Source organism: Haliotis asinina, chromosome 12, assembly GCF_037392515.1.
Source record: "Haliotis asinina isolate JCU_RB_2024 chromosome 12, JCU_Hal_asi_v2, whole genome shotgun sequence".
Classification (NCBI taxonomy): domain Eukaryota; kingdom Metazoa; phylum Mollusca; class Gastropoda; order Lepetellida; family Haliotidae; genus Haliotis; species Haliotis asinina.
Genome location: NC_090291.1, coordinates 3,872,426 through 3,888,261, shown reverse-complemented (window position 1 = coordinate 3,888,261; position 15,836 = coordinate 3,872,426). Strand labels below are relative to the sequence as shown.

General features: G+C 40.9%; 1 protein-coding gene across 1 annotated transcript in view; it reads right to left on the bottom strand.

Moving 5' to 3' along the window:
• LOC137257813 (sodium- and chloride-dependent betaine transporter-like) overlaps positions 1-15,836 on the bottom strand; it is a 95,875-nt gene that overhangs the window by 53,096 nt on the left and 26,943 nt on the right. Inside the window, exon 2 of the mRNA XM_067795263.1 lies at positions 4,876-5,022. The gene's annotated coding sequence lies outside the window, so the exon portion shown is untranslated. The remainder of the gene's footprint in view (positions 1-4,875; positions 5,023-15,836) is intronic.

Sequence of the window (15,836 nt, the reverse complement as noted above, 5' to 3'; positions counted from 1 at the left end):
TTGTGATGGCAGGACATTTAAGTCAAACAATATTATACGAAAATTGGTTTAAAATATATAAACCAAGTCATGTCTTAATTTAGACATTCTAAGAAAGCGATGCTACATAATAAAAAGAAGGAAAACGTATATACTAAATCAATATTCACTGAGTATTCAGGTGCTGTGAAATATTTTTCATTTGCGTTAAAAATATTCCAAACAGGTGCGTGTGTTGCTCACAATAACATACGCATCAAACGTCTAATTGTTGATATATTCAGGACACTATTTCAATAGTAAAACCATTATTTTTATGTTTTGTGAAAAGAGTGTGGAATTCTACCATAGCAGCCGGGACCCTTAAACAGTTGATAGGAATTAATAGGAATTAACAGGAGAATATGGGAATCTAAGAACTAAATTATGTATCGGATAGGGTCATCCAAATCGCTATTACTTGCTTTTCCTTATGTAGTGCATTGGCATTTTTTCACTTTTCTTATAAATAACCAAAGGTAACACGGGGGAATTTGTACTGGAACAGTTTGGTTCACCGTGAACAATACACTACGAAAACATAGTGTCCGTATCCACAACAAATTCTCTCCATGTGATCTGAGTTACCTTAAGCTTGGCTTAGTGTTAAGTACATCGGAGTTACACCCCCTTATCGTTCTGTACACATGCATGGCCTCTCTGTCGACTTTTGACGTCATTGATAAAAATCCATTTTTGACACTCATCGAGGGTAATTTTTGATGTTGTGCGTATAACGTTATGCATTAGCACATGAATCCACTTCATTTACACGTACGTTGTTCAGATATAAGGCTGCTCACCCTTTCCGTAAAGATGCCAAATTGTTGCAGAGTGCTTTTATCGGTGCACGATAAAAAACGGAGAAATTTACTGTTTTTCAACGCATACATAATTTTGGGACAGCATTTAGCAGGGTCTGTTTCTCAAAGCGCTGAGGTAGGCGCACTTATATTTATACCAACATAGAAGAAATTTAATATTCTACATTCAATACTCAAAGACGAATTTCAGTCAATTACAAGTCAAAATGACGACAGGTGGCTCAACAGTGCGATCTGAACATTAATAAAGTATGTGGCCTCCTTGAGCTTTAGCAAAAGTGCTGCATTGTCTGTACATGGAGTGGATGAGACGGTTTATGAAGACCATAGGAACTTCTTCTGAATCTCGTCCCACAAGTGTTCTATCGAGTTTCAGTCTGGACTGAGGCAATGCCATTAAAAGGTTTGTATGCCGGTGATGACGGAGAAAGTCTCTTGTTGCTCTGGCAGTATTGGCACGCGCGTTGTCCTGCTGGAAGACGTGGTTCTCATGACGACCAAACGGTGCCACGACGAAGGGTCTCTGCGCCTGAATAACGTAACGGGCAGATGTTAAACCATTTCCTCTACCAGGAGCAATACTATGACACAACTATGTCGAACAGACGGGATAAGACCCCGGTAAGACTGCGACATCTGACATTTCTCTGCCTAAAACGCCTCCTCGCTGTGTCGGCCCTGTAAGGTCTCTGGTGACTGCCAATGGTAGTCTGTGCAATTTCCGTAGACCTTGCGAAACGATTTGACAGGTGATGACGCACAGTCTGCCGACTTTGCCTCAACATTGTCACACTCTTCCACTGCTAGGACGGTCGGCGGTGCTTCCACTGCTACGACTGTCGGCGGTCCTTCCACTGCCAGGACGGTCGGCGGTCCTTCCACTGCCAGGACGGTCGGCGGTCCTTCCACTGCTACGACTGTCGGCGGTGCTTCCACTGCTAGGACTGTCGGCGGTGCTTCCACTGCTAGGACGGTCGGCGGTCCTTCCACTGCTAGGACGGTCGGCGGTGCTTCCACTGCTAGGACTGTCGGCGGTCCTTCCACTGCTAGGACGGTCGGCGGTGCTTCCACTGCTAGGACTGTCGGCGGTCCTTCCACTGCTAGGACGGTCGGCGGTGCTTCCACTGCTAGGACTGTCGGCGGTCCTTCCACTGCTAGGACGGTCGGCGGTTCTTCCACTGCTAGGACGGTCGGCGGTGCTTCCACTGCTAGGACGGTCGGCGGTGCTTCCACTGCTAGGACGGTCGGCGGTCCTTCCACTGCTAGGACGGTCGGCGGTTCTTCCACTGCTAGGACGGTCGGCGGTGCTTCCACTGCTAGGACGGTCGGCGGTCCTTCCACTGCTACGACTGTCGGCGGTGCTTCCACGGGCTTAGACTCGTTGCTTCAGACGGTAAATTCAGATGTTAGATTTTATTCATACTTTTTATGATATTCCCAGTTTACTCATTTTCTTTTTTTCATTTGTTTTATTCATTATGTGTGGCCTCCAGCTCATATACAGATGATACAGCAGCAGGTTGGACGTTGTATGTTACACACCTGGATATCTCAGACATAGTGCGTAGTAAACATGATGTTCTAGCTTAATAATAACGTTTGTGTTTATATGTTTATATCATGGGGTTTGTAGGCAAACGGTATCGTTTGAGATCATACATGAAGTTCATCTTCAATAATGGCTAGCTTACAAACTTTCCACACGTGTGGTGCTCTTATTACATTACAATACCACCCATATACAGATGACATAACCAGCAGGTTGAGATTTGCATGTTACAACGACTGACATCTAAGACGTAGTGCATGGTGTACATAAAGTTGAAGCTTTATAATAACGCTTGTGTCACTAGATGCCATTAAGTTAATAAAACTAGATTTTATATGTTACAAACAAACGGTGGGTATTTAGATGTTAAGCTTTCATAAGCTAGGCATATCAAAACAAAATGGAGTTCACCTTCACCCCTGACTAAGTTACACATTTTACACAGACGCAGTGTTCTCATTACGTTATGATATTGCCCATGTTCAACTTGTAAACTAGCCATGCCAATACGCACTTCCGTCAAGTCGCGATGATGTAAGGAACAGTCACCATGTGTTACATACACTTCCGGTTGTAAGTTCAATTGGAAAAAAGCATAAGTTGCTACACTGAAAACTAGATTTCCATTGCTGAGTTGATATCTCAGTAACGCGTTCTCTGAATTCTGATCAAAATACTTCAACACTGCCAACACCCTGAAACACCAGAACGTAACCAAATCCGTAACTATATATGACTTACCTCACCAATGATGCGCATGTATGGCGATCGACATTATCCAATGAATACAGCATTTCATAGGCTTTACATGAATACCTATGAAAGGCATACGTGTAACTCTCAGCCAGAATTTGACACATTTCAACAGAGATGACAAATAAACTGTCAATCTGCCACATTCGTCCATAACATTCGGAGCCTTTGCGCTAATGTTAAGAGACCGTTTGATCGCTAAATGGTGTGTTCTTTCTAAACACTGTAGACGCTGACGCCCCACAACTCGGAACCGTATAACAACATTGGCATGATCTGGGAGTCAAACATTGTAAAGAAATCCTTGTAGGTAAATTGCCGTCGGGAATACATCGTTCTCAAAACTTCAAAAAAGGCTTTCTTGGCCTTTATAGCAAGGACACTGCAGCTCTGTGAAAAACGTAATTGGATTGTAAGAACTAAGCCCAATAGTTATAGTTATAAACTACATCCACATTAATACCACGGTAGGTCTACTTTTCCACACGTGATAGTTTTCCATCTTCTCTGAAAACCATCATTTTAGTTTTAGACATATGAACCGTCTTGCATTTAGTCTTCCTAAAGATTGTTCACCCTGTTCCCTTGATAATCGTGGATTGTCACTACTGTCAAACAGCGAATGGTTCGGTGCATGTTCGGTAGTTCTTCTTTTGAGGATGGCACCTTATACGGATGCACGTGCATTGTCATTTTCATGAAATACGCAAAAACAAACAAAACATTGTCCCATCATAGATTACTAACTGTGTGTAACTGACGTGTTTTGGGGGGGTTTTTTTGCCGCACATACAGAATCTGAAACGATATTTCTTGAACGTAAGCTACGGACCAGGTCTAGCTATCATAGAAAATGTGAAAAAATAGTTACATTAAGATTAATTATTTCTAGCAAACTTTTCGGTAGGGTGACGTTTACGTTTTTATTGCGGTTCAATATAGTCTGTATACACGCGAACGTCCCTTAGTACGTTTGAGAAGAAACAGAGACAAACTGAGAACACCCCCATCTTGCCCGCAACCATCTCATTTGTTGTCTGTACTATTGCAGACGTTGCCCAGTGACGGCAAGATGTTACCTAAAACTAGTCTTCTGGGAAAAGTTTTGCTTCCCGTACCCGATCGCCCTCTGTCTGGTCGGAGAATCGGCGCAGGGATCTGACTTGTCGTTGATGTTGCGGTCGTGGTATGTGAAAGAAGATGTCTCAACCGATGTCGTCATCCTGAGAGGCGGTATTTGACCTTAGCTTTGTCCTTCTTTAACATCCCCAGTGTTGGTGAAAAGGCTCCAAAGGTTTGAGATGGTCTCTCTGGACACGCCGAAGTGCTTTGTACCCTCATGCTGTGATGTCCCTGCTTTTCAACGGCCGATATTGTGTCGTTGAACTTTCAGTCTTGCCATTCTTTTGTCGTCTATAATGACTTATTGCACTGCATGTGGAATACCGGTGATGTGGATTTGTAAAGCTTACAGTCATAGACTTTAGCTTGGAGTAATGTACAGTTTCATGGTGCTCGTGCATTTCACGCTGTGTGCGTTTTAGCGATTCTCAACAAACGTGACTGTGACGTTACGTTTGTGTTCAATGTTTCTTTTTGCAAACGTTTTGTCTTTGGCTACCATTCCCCCACATATTGATATTCAGCATGGACAGGTTTGTGTCCAATATGTTTCTTAAATGCAAATGGTTTCTATGTTAAGTTTATGTTATTACGATGATTTTTGCTTACCCTTGCTGGCAGTGGGGTAGCCTAGTGGTTAAAGCGTTGGCTAGTCATGACGAAGACCCGGGTTCGAATCCCCATGTGGGAACAATGTGTGAAGCTTTCTTCAGATGTCCCCAGCCGTGATGTTGCTGGAATGTTGCTGGAATATTGCTGCAAGTGGAGTAAAAGCAAACTTAGTCAGCCTGCTCGAACATGAAAAGTGGAATGTTGTCTGTTGTAAGCACTGTAACTGTTAATCATTGGTAATCTACCTTCTATATACAAAGCATGAACTGGTCACATAAATATATTTTATATTCACGTTCACTGAAGATTTATCTATCAATAAATATATAACACGCACTCTACATCTACATCATCGCATGCTGATCATGTGCAAAATGACAGAAACAGATGACATTGTAACAGTAGGTGCCATGAATCAGAATAGTGATAATATGAAACAGTTCCATGTATTCATAACAGAATGAATGCATTTAATGTACTTAGTTACATACAAGTTGGATTTAGAAATCGAAATGGTTGTGCGTCAACTCTTGGTTTGAAAGTTAAACATACAGCGTTATTACTTACAAATAATTAAACATCTGTTGGTTTGGGGATGTTGATATATAACCTGAGTTCTAGACGTCTGAAATATATTGACAATGTTAGTATACAATGTAATTTGATGGTATACCACTGTGCCAAATGAATTTCCAAGTGGTGATAGGGGAAAAGTGGAAACTTTAAGGAATTGAAGCTTTGGATTAACAATTGTTTCCTTCCATTGGACATAATAAAAGTAAAACTTATCACGCACCACCTGGGCAGGATATGATCACCTCTTCGCGAACACCTTGTATCATAACTTATTCATACTGATTCATAAACACATGTGCTGTCAACGTCTCGCATGGTGACAATCACTGGATCGTCTGGTTCACACTTGATTTGTTTAAAAACAACATCATAAACCCTCAGTACTCCATGCGTGTCGTAAGAGGCGACTAGCGGGATCGGGTTGTCAGACTCGCTGACTTGGTTGACACATGTGATCGGTTCCCAATTACACAGGTCGATGCTCATGCTCTTGATCGCTGGATTGTCTGGTCCAGGCTCGATTACTTACAGAACACCGTCATATAGCTGAAATATTGCTTAGTGCGGTTTAAAAGTTAAATCACTCAGTCGGGACCTGGGTGGGGATTTCTAAAGGCTATGCCCACATTTGACGTGCCAGTTACAGAACTGTGAGATGAAATTCTCCTTTGTGAGTTGAACGAGTATTTTTTTCGGGTACACAATGGTACCGTGTCGTCACTGTTGGCAAAATCGTCTTTCATGGGAGGTTGGAAGCGTGCAGTTTGGTAGATATTTATTATAATTTATTAGGAGTTGAACTACACTTGTAAGTATATTCAGTACACAATTAGCTTGCCATGGCCTGCGTTTGTCCAGGCGTCGCCTGGTCAACTCGGCCTCCCTCGAGCACCCATGTCATCACTCTGTGAAGGTGGTTCGGCACTCGAGAAGAGCCACCTCCACGTGGTGGGTGGTGGGTGATGGGTAACGCTAAAAGCTCGTCAAAGCCTCGTTGTGGAGCCGGCAGCATATTTAGTCCACCAACCAACACGTACGTCACTCAAGTAACAACAACACAGTATTTCTTTGGATTCCTATTCACACAAATATTACAGGAAACGACATAACCATCAAACTCATACATCACCAAACTACTTCTTAAATCACATATTAGAACACCAATAAACAACACACATTAACACTAACGAATAAATTCACCCACTCCGGACAAATACAGATACATCACCAGAATCAGTAAAGGTCAAACAAACCTCAATCACAACCTTCATGAACATGTTGATCTTCCCAATACAGTGCAAACGCCAGATTTTACTGCCATGATCTTATACACAGGCCCGCAAGTTGCTCTACAGCCAGGAACTTCTGCTCAGGCCCGTACGTCGCTCTACAACCAGGATCTGATTACACAGGCCCGCAAGTCGCTCTACAGCCAGGATCTGATACACAGACACGTAAGTCGCTTCACCCTGCCCCCTTTGCCCTGGATCACTCAGCCAAACCTTATAAATATTAGTTACATGGTCAAACCCGTTGATATTCTCTACTTACTCTGTAGTCTTATAATACACTAAACTACCCTCTCTACCCTCACACTTGCGTGAATAAAATTTACATATAAATAGCAACTCGAACAAATACACACACCATTTAGGACCTTCCATGATTATATTAGAATCCTTTGTCTGACCAGAAATTCCGTAAACCTGTCGATCTTCCTGCACAAGAAACCGGGGCTCGATGATGCACGACATCCATGCATGAAAAGCAGTTGAATATGAGAGAACTTGACTCTGAGATCACCCATGCAAGATATTCACTGTCGCTGAGGGGAAGGTAAAATGCTAGCTGCCTATCACGATGAGATAAATCAGATCTTTGTTTTAACATGGGAAGGTACACCTCACTGCACTGACCAGCCATTCTGGTAAATGATGACACTCACTGAAACCCAAATCATCTACGTAATAATATCATTCACTCCTGGAGGCCAAGGTTAAATCATGACTCTCTGCCAGGAAATAGAATTTTTTCAAAGAACCTTATTAAAATTCATGAATGTGCATTGGAGAACAAACCTAATTTTCATAGAGACTCAAAGGCAAATGGCCCAAGCCACGCTATTACCGGAGAGTGCCAAAGGTGTAAGGTGACAAAAACAAATTGCTGCTTTTTCATCCTGTTTCTGGATATATCTAAATGAATGTAAATATCGGTTACAACATGGATATAGACTCATTGATAAATCACATATACAACGTTTTGAACCCATGAAGATTTGCAATTCGAATTCCTGAATTCGTGAGTGTCAATTCGAGAGCAGAATAGGTCCCTGTACCAGGGTGCAAATGTGTCCTGGAACCGTCATTATAAATACATAAATCATTATGATTTGTTTGATTGGCATTACTAGAAGCTGGTAAGTGATAAGAGGGTAAGATTCTTTATGGATAACAATTTCTTTATTGCATATGATGCGTATGATTGCATATGTCAAATCAAAGAACACTTATCATCTACAACCAAATCAGATCGGAAATCTGCTATATCCGACCACATCATCAAATGTCCCAATCACAGCATAATTTGGGACAGTGTAGAGATATTATCCAAAACCCACAAGGACTTCACCCAAAGAAAACTGGCAGAGGCAGTTCAAATCAGGAGACACAAGCCCTCAATCAACAGAGATCAGGGATATCTCATCCCAACTGCATACAATGAACTCATAAAAATAACAGATTAGAGCTCACCAATTACCCTATCAGCCATGCATACTTTGTCACAGCTACAACCACTATTGGCTTCCTCTTATTGTCTCATCATTACTACCACCCATTGTTGTTGTTGTTAATCCCCCGCCTTTGATTCATACCTACGTGTTGTTATTACTTTATCCCTGTCCATGTATATAAGTCTGTTCTGTGATGTATTACCCCACTCTTGCTTGACAACGGTATAAGGATCCATACCGAAACGTCGCATAATATGCAATAAAGAACTTGTTATCCATAAAGAATCTTACCCTCTTACATCAATCATTGTCAGAACAAAAGTGAGTGAGTGAGTGAGTTAAATGTTTACATCGCATCGGCAATATTACAGCCATATAGCGATGAAAACAAGGTAATCAATCTAAAATATCCGTCGACAAAGGACAGTAAAACTAACTAGATTATCACAGATATATTGATGTTAAAACTAGTCATGAAATCTAAAACACTTAAACTAGAGAGGACGATACAGAGAATAAAAACAGGCTATAGGTCGCCAACAACTGAAGGTAGGTCACCATACTAGGGACCATGGGGACTCACAGTACTTTTGCTACCTGCACGAGCCCTAGCTGGATTTATATCATCCCTTCAGCTGCAAGCGATGAAGTGAATTTTAGCCAAAATTAAAATGACAGGGATACTACAATTAAAATAGACGGTCAATATAAATTACCTTTGAATGCCTTGGGACTTACGCACCTTCTCAGGAGGACAATAATTTTACTCTACTTCAACCCCCCCTTGAAAGTACAGCCACTAACAATCCCAGTTACTAATCCAAATGACCACTTATAAAATATTTATCTATTCACAAATCGGATAACAAATCTAATTCTTTTAAATATGCGATAATTAAATGATGATTAACATTACTAAAAAGATCCTTCATGGTTCGTGTTTTGAAATACTTATCCCTTGTGATGGAATATTCAACACAGTCAAGCAAGACATGCTTGACTGTGATTCTTTCATCACAAGGGATACAAAACGGAGGATCCTCATCTTTCAATAGATATTCATGAGTATATCTAGTGTGGCCAATACGACATCGCCTTATGATGACCTCATCAAATCTAGACTGACAACCCAAGTAGGTGTAACCAATGTGGGGTTTAATTTCATGTAATTTATTGATACCTACTTGGGTGTCCCACTTTTTCTGCATAAGATCCCGGATGTAAGATCGGGTGACATCTTTATAATCAGAGTATGGAATAAGAAGTGGTGTCATAGATTTGGTGAGTGCTGCTTTGGCAGCAAAATCGGCAAGTGTGTTCCCAGAAATGCCAACGTGGCTGGGTAACCAACAAAAGACGACGTCGTATTGGCCAGTAGCAAGATCATTGTACAATTCAATAATCTCTCCTAAAAGTGGATGTTTGGTAGAAAGACCCTTAATAGCTTGAAGGCACGAAAGAGAGTCTGAAAAGATTATATACTGCTTATATTTGGAATGCTTATTGATATATTTCAAGGCTGTTAGTATAGCTGTGAAAATTGAGGTATGATCTGGCAGTCGAGAAGATACTGTTTTGAATCCAACGACAGTGGCACAAGCCACTGCCCCACCATACTTGGACCCATCTGTAAATATGGATTTATTTGTGTTATACTTACTTTGTAATTGATTATATTCTTGTTTATATTGTAACTCATTCGTTTCTGATTTCTTAAATATAGTCAAGGTTAGGTGGACTTGTGGCCTAACCAATTGCCAAGGAGGAGAAGACAGCAGACGAGAAGGAGAAATAGTTTCTAGGTCAATGCCAGCAGCAGAAAGGAAAGGGTTAATCCTTATCCCTAGAGGTGGAACAAGAGAAGATTTTTTGTTGTACAGATCCTCATTGAGGGGATGGAATACACAGTTATATGCAGGGTTCGTCTGATTCGAATATAGTTTAGTAGTGTACTGTAAAGCTGATTTAATACGTCTTTGGGTTAAAGAAGGCTCATCAGCTTCAACATAAATGCTGTCAATAGGAGAAGTGCGGAAAGATCCAAGACAAAGTCTTAAACCCTGGTGATGGATAGAATCAAGCAGTTTCAAGCTGCTTCGACAGGCCCCGCCATACACGATGGAACCATAATCAAGCTTTGATCGGATGAGTGATCTGTACAAATGAAGGAGGGTAGTTTGATACCCTCCCCACTTTAAATTGGACACCACTTTTAGGAGATCTAATGCTTTCAGGCATTTGGTCTTCAAATACTTAATATGTGGTAAAAAGGCCAATGTTTGTCGAAAATCAGTCCAAGGAACTTGGCTTCCATTACAACGGTAATTGGAGAGCCATCTAAAAACAGTTCAGGATCTTTATGAGGCTTATATTTCCGACAAAAATGTATACATTTGGTTTTTATCTGTGAAAACTTAAATCCATTCTCAAGTGACCATTTATGAATTTTATTTAAACACATCTGTAATTGTCTCTCAATGGTATGCATATTTTTTTATGAAACATTAAAATCATCCACAAACAATGACTATTGATTTTTATGCTAAACAAAGTAACAGACAAAATACTGCCTTGTGGAACCCCCTGATCCTGATTATAATGGTCAGACAGGGATGATCCGACACGAACTTGAAATTGTCTGCCTGCTAAAAATTGTGATATAAAATGAGGCAAACGGCCTCTCAAACCAAAATCATGTAAATCTCTTAAGATACCATATTTCCATGTTGTATCATAAGCTTTTTCAAGGTCGAAAAAGATTGATACAGCATGCTGGTTATGGACAATGGAATTTTTAACAAATGATTCTAGTCGAACCAAATGGTCAATAGTGCTTCTATTTTTGCGAAAAACATTGGATATTAGTAATAAGATTATTGGATTCTCAAAACCACACTAATCTATTATTGACCATGCGTTCCATGGTCTTGCAAACGCAGTTAGTTAGTGAAATAGGTCTGTAGTTTGATGGATCTGTATGATCCCGACCAGGCTTAGGTATAGGTACAACAATGGCTTGACGCCACGACGGAGGAAAATGGCCTGTTGTCCAAATATGATAAAAAATGTTCAGAAGAGTTTCAAGACATGTATTAGGTAAATGTTTCACGAGCTGATAGTGGATATTATCAGCACCTGTTGCCGTATCGTGAGCTTGCGATAGGGCAGTATTCAGCTCATGTAGTGAAAAGAGTTCATTATAATCTTCACCATTATCAGAATGAAAGTTATTTTTTCGTTTTTCTTGTTGATCTTTATATTTCTGAAACTTTGTACTATAGTTTGAGGAAGAAGAATGCCTAGCTAAAGTTTCACCCAACTTGTTTGCAATGTCAATTTTATCTGTTAAAACCTCGGGTCCATCTTTTAGATGATGAACACTAGAATTTCTACCTTTACCCTTGATTCTCTGTACCATGTTCCACACCTTTGTCATTGTTGTACGTGAATTAATATTTGATACAAAGGTCTTCCAAGACTGACGTTTACTTTGTTTAAAAGTACGTCGAGCCTTAGCATTATTTACTTTGAAATGATTAAAATTGTGAACAGTAGGATGGCGGCGAAAGTATTTCTCTGCCTTTTTCCTACACTTTCTAGCTTGTTTGCAATCATCAGTAAACCACGGTTTTTTTCAGAGAACAACTGAATCGGATCTGGGTCATTGAGAAAAGAGTCAGGTTGTAAGTTGTCAGCACACAGTGTCTGGAATAATGGCCAGTTAGCTTTATCAAAATTCCACCTTGTTGCAGGGGGTTCATCATTCGGATTTATAGCTGCAAGTATTGTGGGAAAATGGTCACTTCCACAAAGATCGTCGTGGACAGATCATTCGAATTCGTTATATATGTTTGCATCTGTGAGCGACAGATCGAGTGCAGAATAGGTTCCAAAACCAGGGTTTAAATATGTGACAGATCCATCATTAAATATGCACAAATTATTATTTGCAATGAAATCTTCAAGAATGTTACCTTTATCGTTCGTATCGGCACTTCCCCACAAAGGGTTATGGGCATTAAGATCACCCATGATTATGCATGGTTTAGGAAGCTGGTCGAATAGATCCTGAAGATCGGACTGCTAAAGAGCTGAAGAAGGAGAGATGTATAAAGAACAAAGCGTAAAGGTTATCTGCAAAGTAAGCCGGACCGCAACAGCCTGAAGGTTACTTTTAAGGGGAACTGAGCTATGGATTACATCATGCCTCACAAGAATAGAAGCACCGCCAGTGGCTTTATCACCTTCAGGTGAGAATGAATGAAATGAATTATACTGGTGCAATTCAAATTTATCAGTACTTTTCAGATAAGTCTCTTGTAAACTAAACGCCGATGGTGTATAATCTTGTGATAATAATTGTAGGTCGTTAAAATTGTTCCTAAGGCCTCTGCTATTCCATTGTACTAATGTCATAAAAATATCTAGGGAGGTTCAACTGGAGACCGTGCGTGTTTGGTAGCGCCACTCCTGCACCCTGTTTTTGAAGGAGTGATCTCCATGTCAAGCGCTTCAAACTGATTTTGAACCGTCACTGATGGTGACTCTTCTAAATGTTGAAGAGCTCTGGTCTCTATGATCAACGCCTTTTGTCGCCTGTGTTGAATTCATGGCTTCTGGCTGAGATTCTGTCTGGGACGATGAGGAGCGTTGAGACTCATGTGATATTGGAGGATTGTCATCCAAGGTTATCGGAGTTGCATTCACCCAAGATATTAAAGTTTGACAGGATGTTGAAACTGATTTCTTACCAGATGTTGGAGCAGACGAAGAAACTGTAGCTGAATATGTTTGACCAGTAGAAGATTTAGATGGAGTATTTACTAATTTCTTTGCCTCAAAAAAAGAGATGTTATTTGTGTATTTGATTTTTAGAACTTGGCTTTCATATTCAAACTTTGGGCAAGATTTAGACGAAGCCAGATGTTCACCACTGCAGTTGGCGCACTTGATGGTATCAGTGCAATCAGTACTCTCATGAAGTCCACTGCAACGTGAGCATACAGACTGGCCTGTGCAAGATCTTGCACCGTGTCCAAACTTTTGGCATTTGTAACACCGGAGTGGATTTGGTACATAGACTTCCACTCCGATATTACAGTATCCTGGTTTAACAGATTTAGGGAGTACTGTCATACAAAAAGTGAAAAGGTAGGTGTTAGTTTTGACCACATTTGAATCCTGTTTCCTGATGAAACGCTTCACAGAAGTAACACCTTGGTCTTTCAACTCGGCCACAATTTCTTCTTCCGACATGTCTGACAAACAATGAGACCTGTCTCTAACAATGCCTTTACAAGTATTCAGTGTCTTATGAACGGAGACAACAACCTGTTTGTTAACAAAATGCTGCAAGCCCAGCAGAGTGACAGATTGTTGTCGTCGTATACATTCTACCAAGAGGGAACCATTTCTGAGGCGAGTGACATTCTTTACCTCTCCGCGGACACCCTGGATGCCCTTGGAAACAGCAAAAGGGTTTATATTAAGTGGACTCCCATCATCAGTTGCAATAACCAAAAACCTTGGCCAAGAATCATTCACTGAAGGGGATACCTCCTCATCGGATGACGAAGAAAGATGTCTCCGCTTGTACGTCTTTGATGAACCAGAATACATATTTTGAGCCATGGTATTAGAATATTATTCGACAACCCTGCTCCCCACCCGCCATCGAGTGTCAACATGGACGATGCTGCAGCGGAAACCAGACTGCAACACCAGGGTTACAGGGATGTTATACTCCAGAAATAAGGACATAAATAGCTAAGAAATCTAAAAGATCAAATGCCAGGCTGGTTCGGCCCATGACATAAGAATATGAGAAAAGAAACTCAGAATTTAGAGGTCCATACCACCAGATTGACCCATGAGCCACCGCCCTCTGGCATTAGACTCTAGGCAATTAAATGTAACAAAGATTTTTATATTGAAATTGATAATCACAAGAACCAATACCCAATATGTTGAATGTGCAAAAAGTGAGCTATGAACAGGGCTTGGCATGACCAGCCGATTGATAGAACCGGGCCCATTCTACCACCCGTCTAGGTGAAGTCAGGGCCAAAGTGGTGTGTTAGGCAATAGGAACACGGTTCCAGGCCCCTATTGCCCTCAACCACCAGGATCCCATTCTCCGCCGACACAGGGCCGCAACCCACGGCTAACAGGTTGGTGGACCAAATATACCCCGGGTCCACAACGGGGGTGTTGGCTCGCCACGGGTGCCGTCAGAACAAAAGTCCTCCAACAATTTACCTTTAGTGTTTGTAGTTACACTACCCCAGAGTGGGTTGTGTCCGTTTAAATCTCCCATTATAATACAGGGCTTGGAAAAGATCAGCTTGAAGATCAGTTTTGGCAAACGTCGAAGACGGCGAAATGTAAAGAGAGCATAGTGTAAACGCTACATGTAAAGTAATTCTCACTGCAACAGCCTGCATATTAGTAATAAGTGAACAAGGGCTTTGAACAACGTTTTGTCTGACTAGAATGGATGATCCGCCAGTGGCTCTATGAACCGGAGGTGAAAAACAATGATATGCATTAAAATGACGAAGGTCAAATGTATCTGTTTGTTTTAAATATGTCTCTTCGAGACATATCGCTGAAGGTGTAAATTCTTGGACTAATAGCTGCAATTTATATAAATTAGTCCTCAATCCTCTGCAGTTCCACTGTACAAGATTATTGGAATAAATTATCTTTTGTCGGGATTCATTGGGATCTACCCCTTGCCTTTCTAGAGGGCGACATGCTATGTGCCCTTTGGGGGATTTTTTCGGACACATCATGTCCTCCAACGATCCAAATTTGTTAAACAGCTGGATTTTGTTTATTGAACCTTTCGATTCTCTGCCACTTTGACATTTTTGTGATGAAGATACATTTCTTGATTTCACCTGGTGTTTTGCAATGTCTTTCACATTTATTTGAGAATCAGATTTAGATTGTGAGTGGGATTTAGATGCCTTAGATACAGATGCACCGTGAATACGGGATGAGTCTGGAAGTACTTCCGCAGTCTGAGTGGATATTTCAGGTGACAGAATCTGAGGGGAATCAGTATTTATCCATGTCCAGTTGGTTTGACAGCTTATAGCTATTTTGGTTATTTTGGCTGTATCAGACGGTGATCGAGCTACGGAAGCATAAGTTTCAGATTTTTGCACTTGTTTTTTGGCTTCAGGAAAACTAATGTCTTATGTAAATTTTATTTTGTTGATTTCCATTTGCTGTTTCCAAATGGGACACTCCTTTGAGAAAGATGAACGATTTCCTTCACAACTAGTACATTTTTTGAAAGTGCTGTTGCAGTCATCCGTCGTGTGAGTTGTTTCGCTACAGTGAGCACATGTAACAGCTGATTTACATGTATTGACACAATGGCCGTATCTTTGGCATTTAAAGCATCTTAAAGGATTAGGAATGTAAGTATCCACATTGATGTTACAGTAGCCAGCCTTTATTGATTTTGGAGCAATTGCACACGAAAAGGAAAACAGGTATGTGTTTGTCGTAAGGGTTTCATTATTTCTACGAGTTTTGAATCGCTTAACAAAAGTGTCTCCTTGATCCTTCATCTCTGCCGCGATATCAAATTCTGTCATATCAGCAAACAAGTGATCACGGTCTTGCACTATTCCTT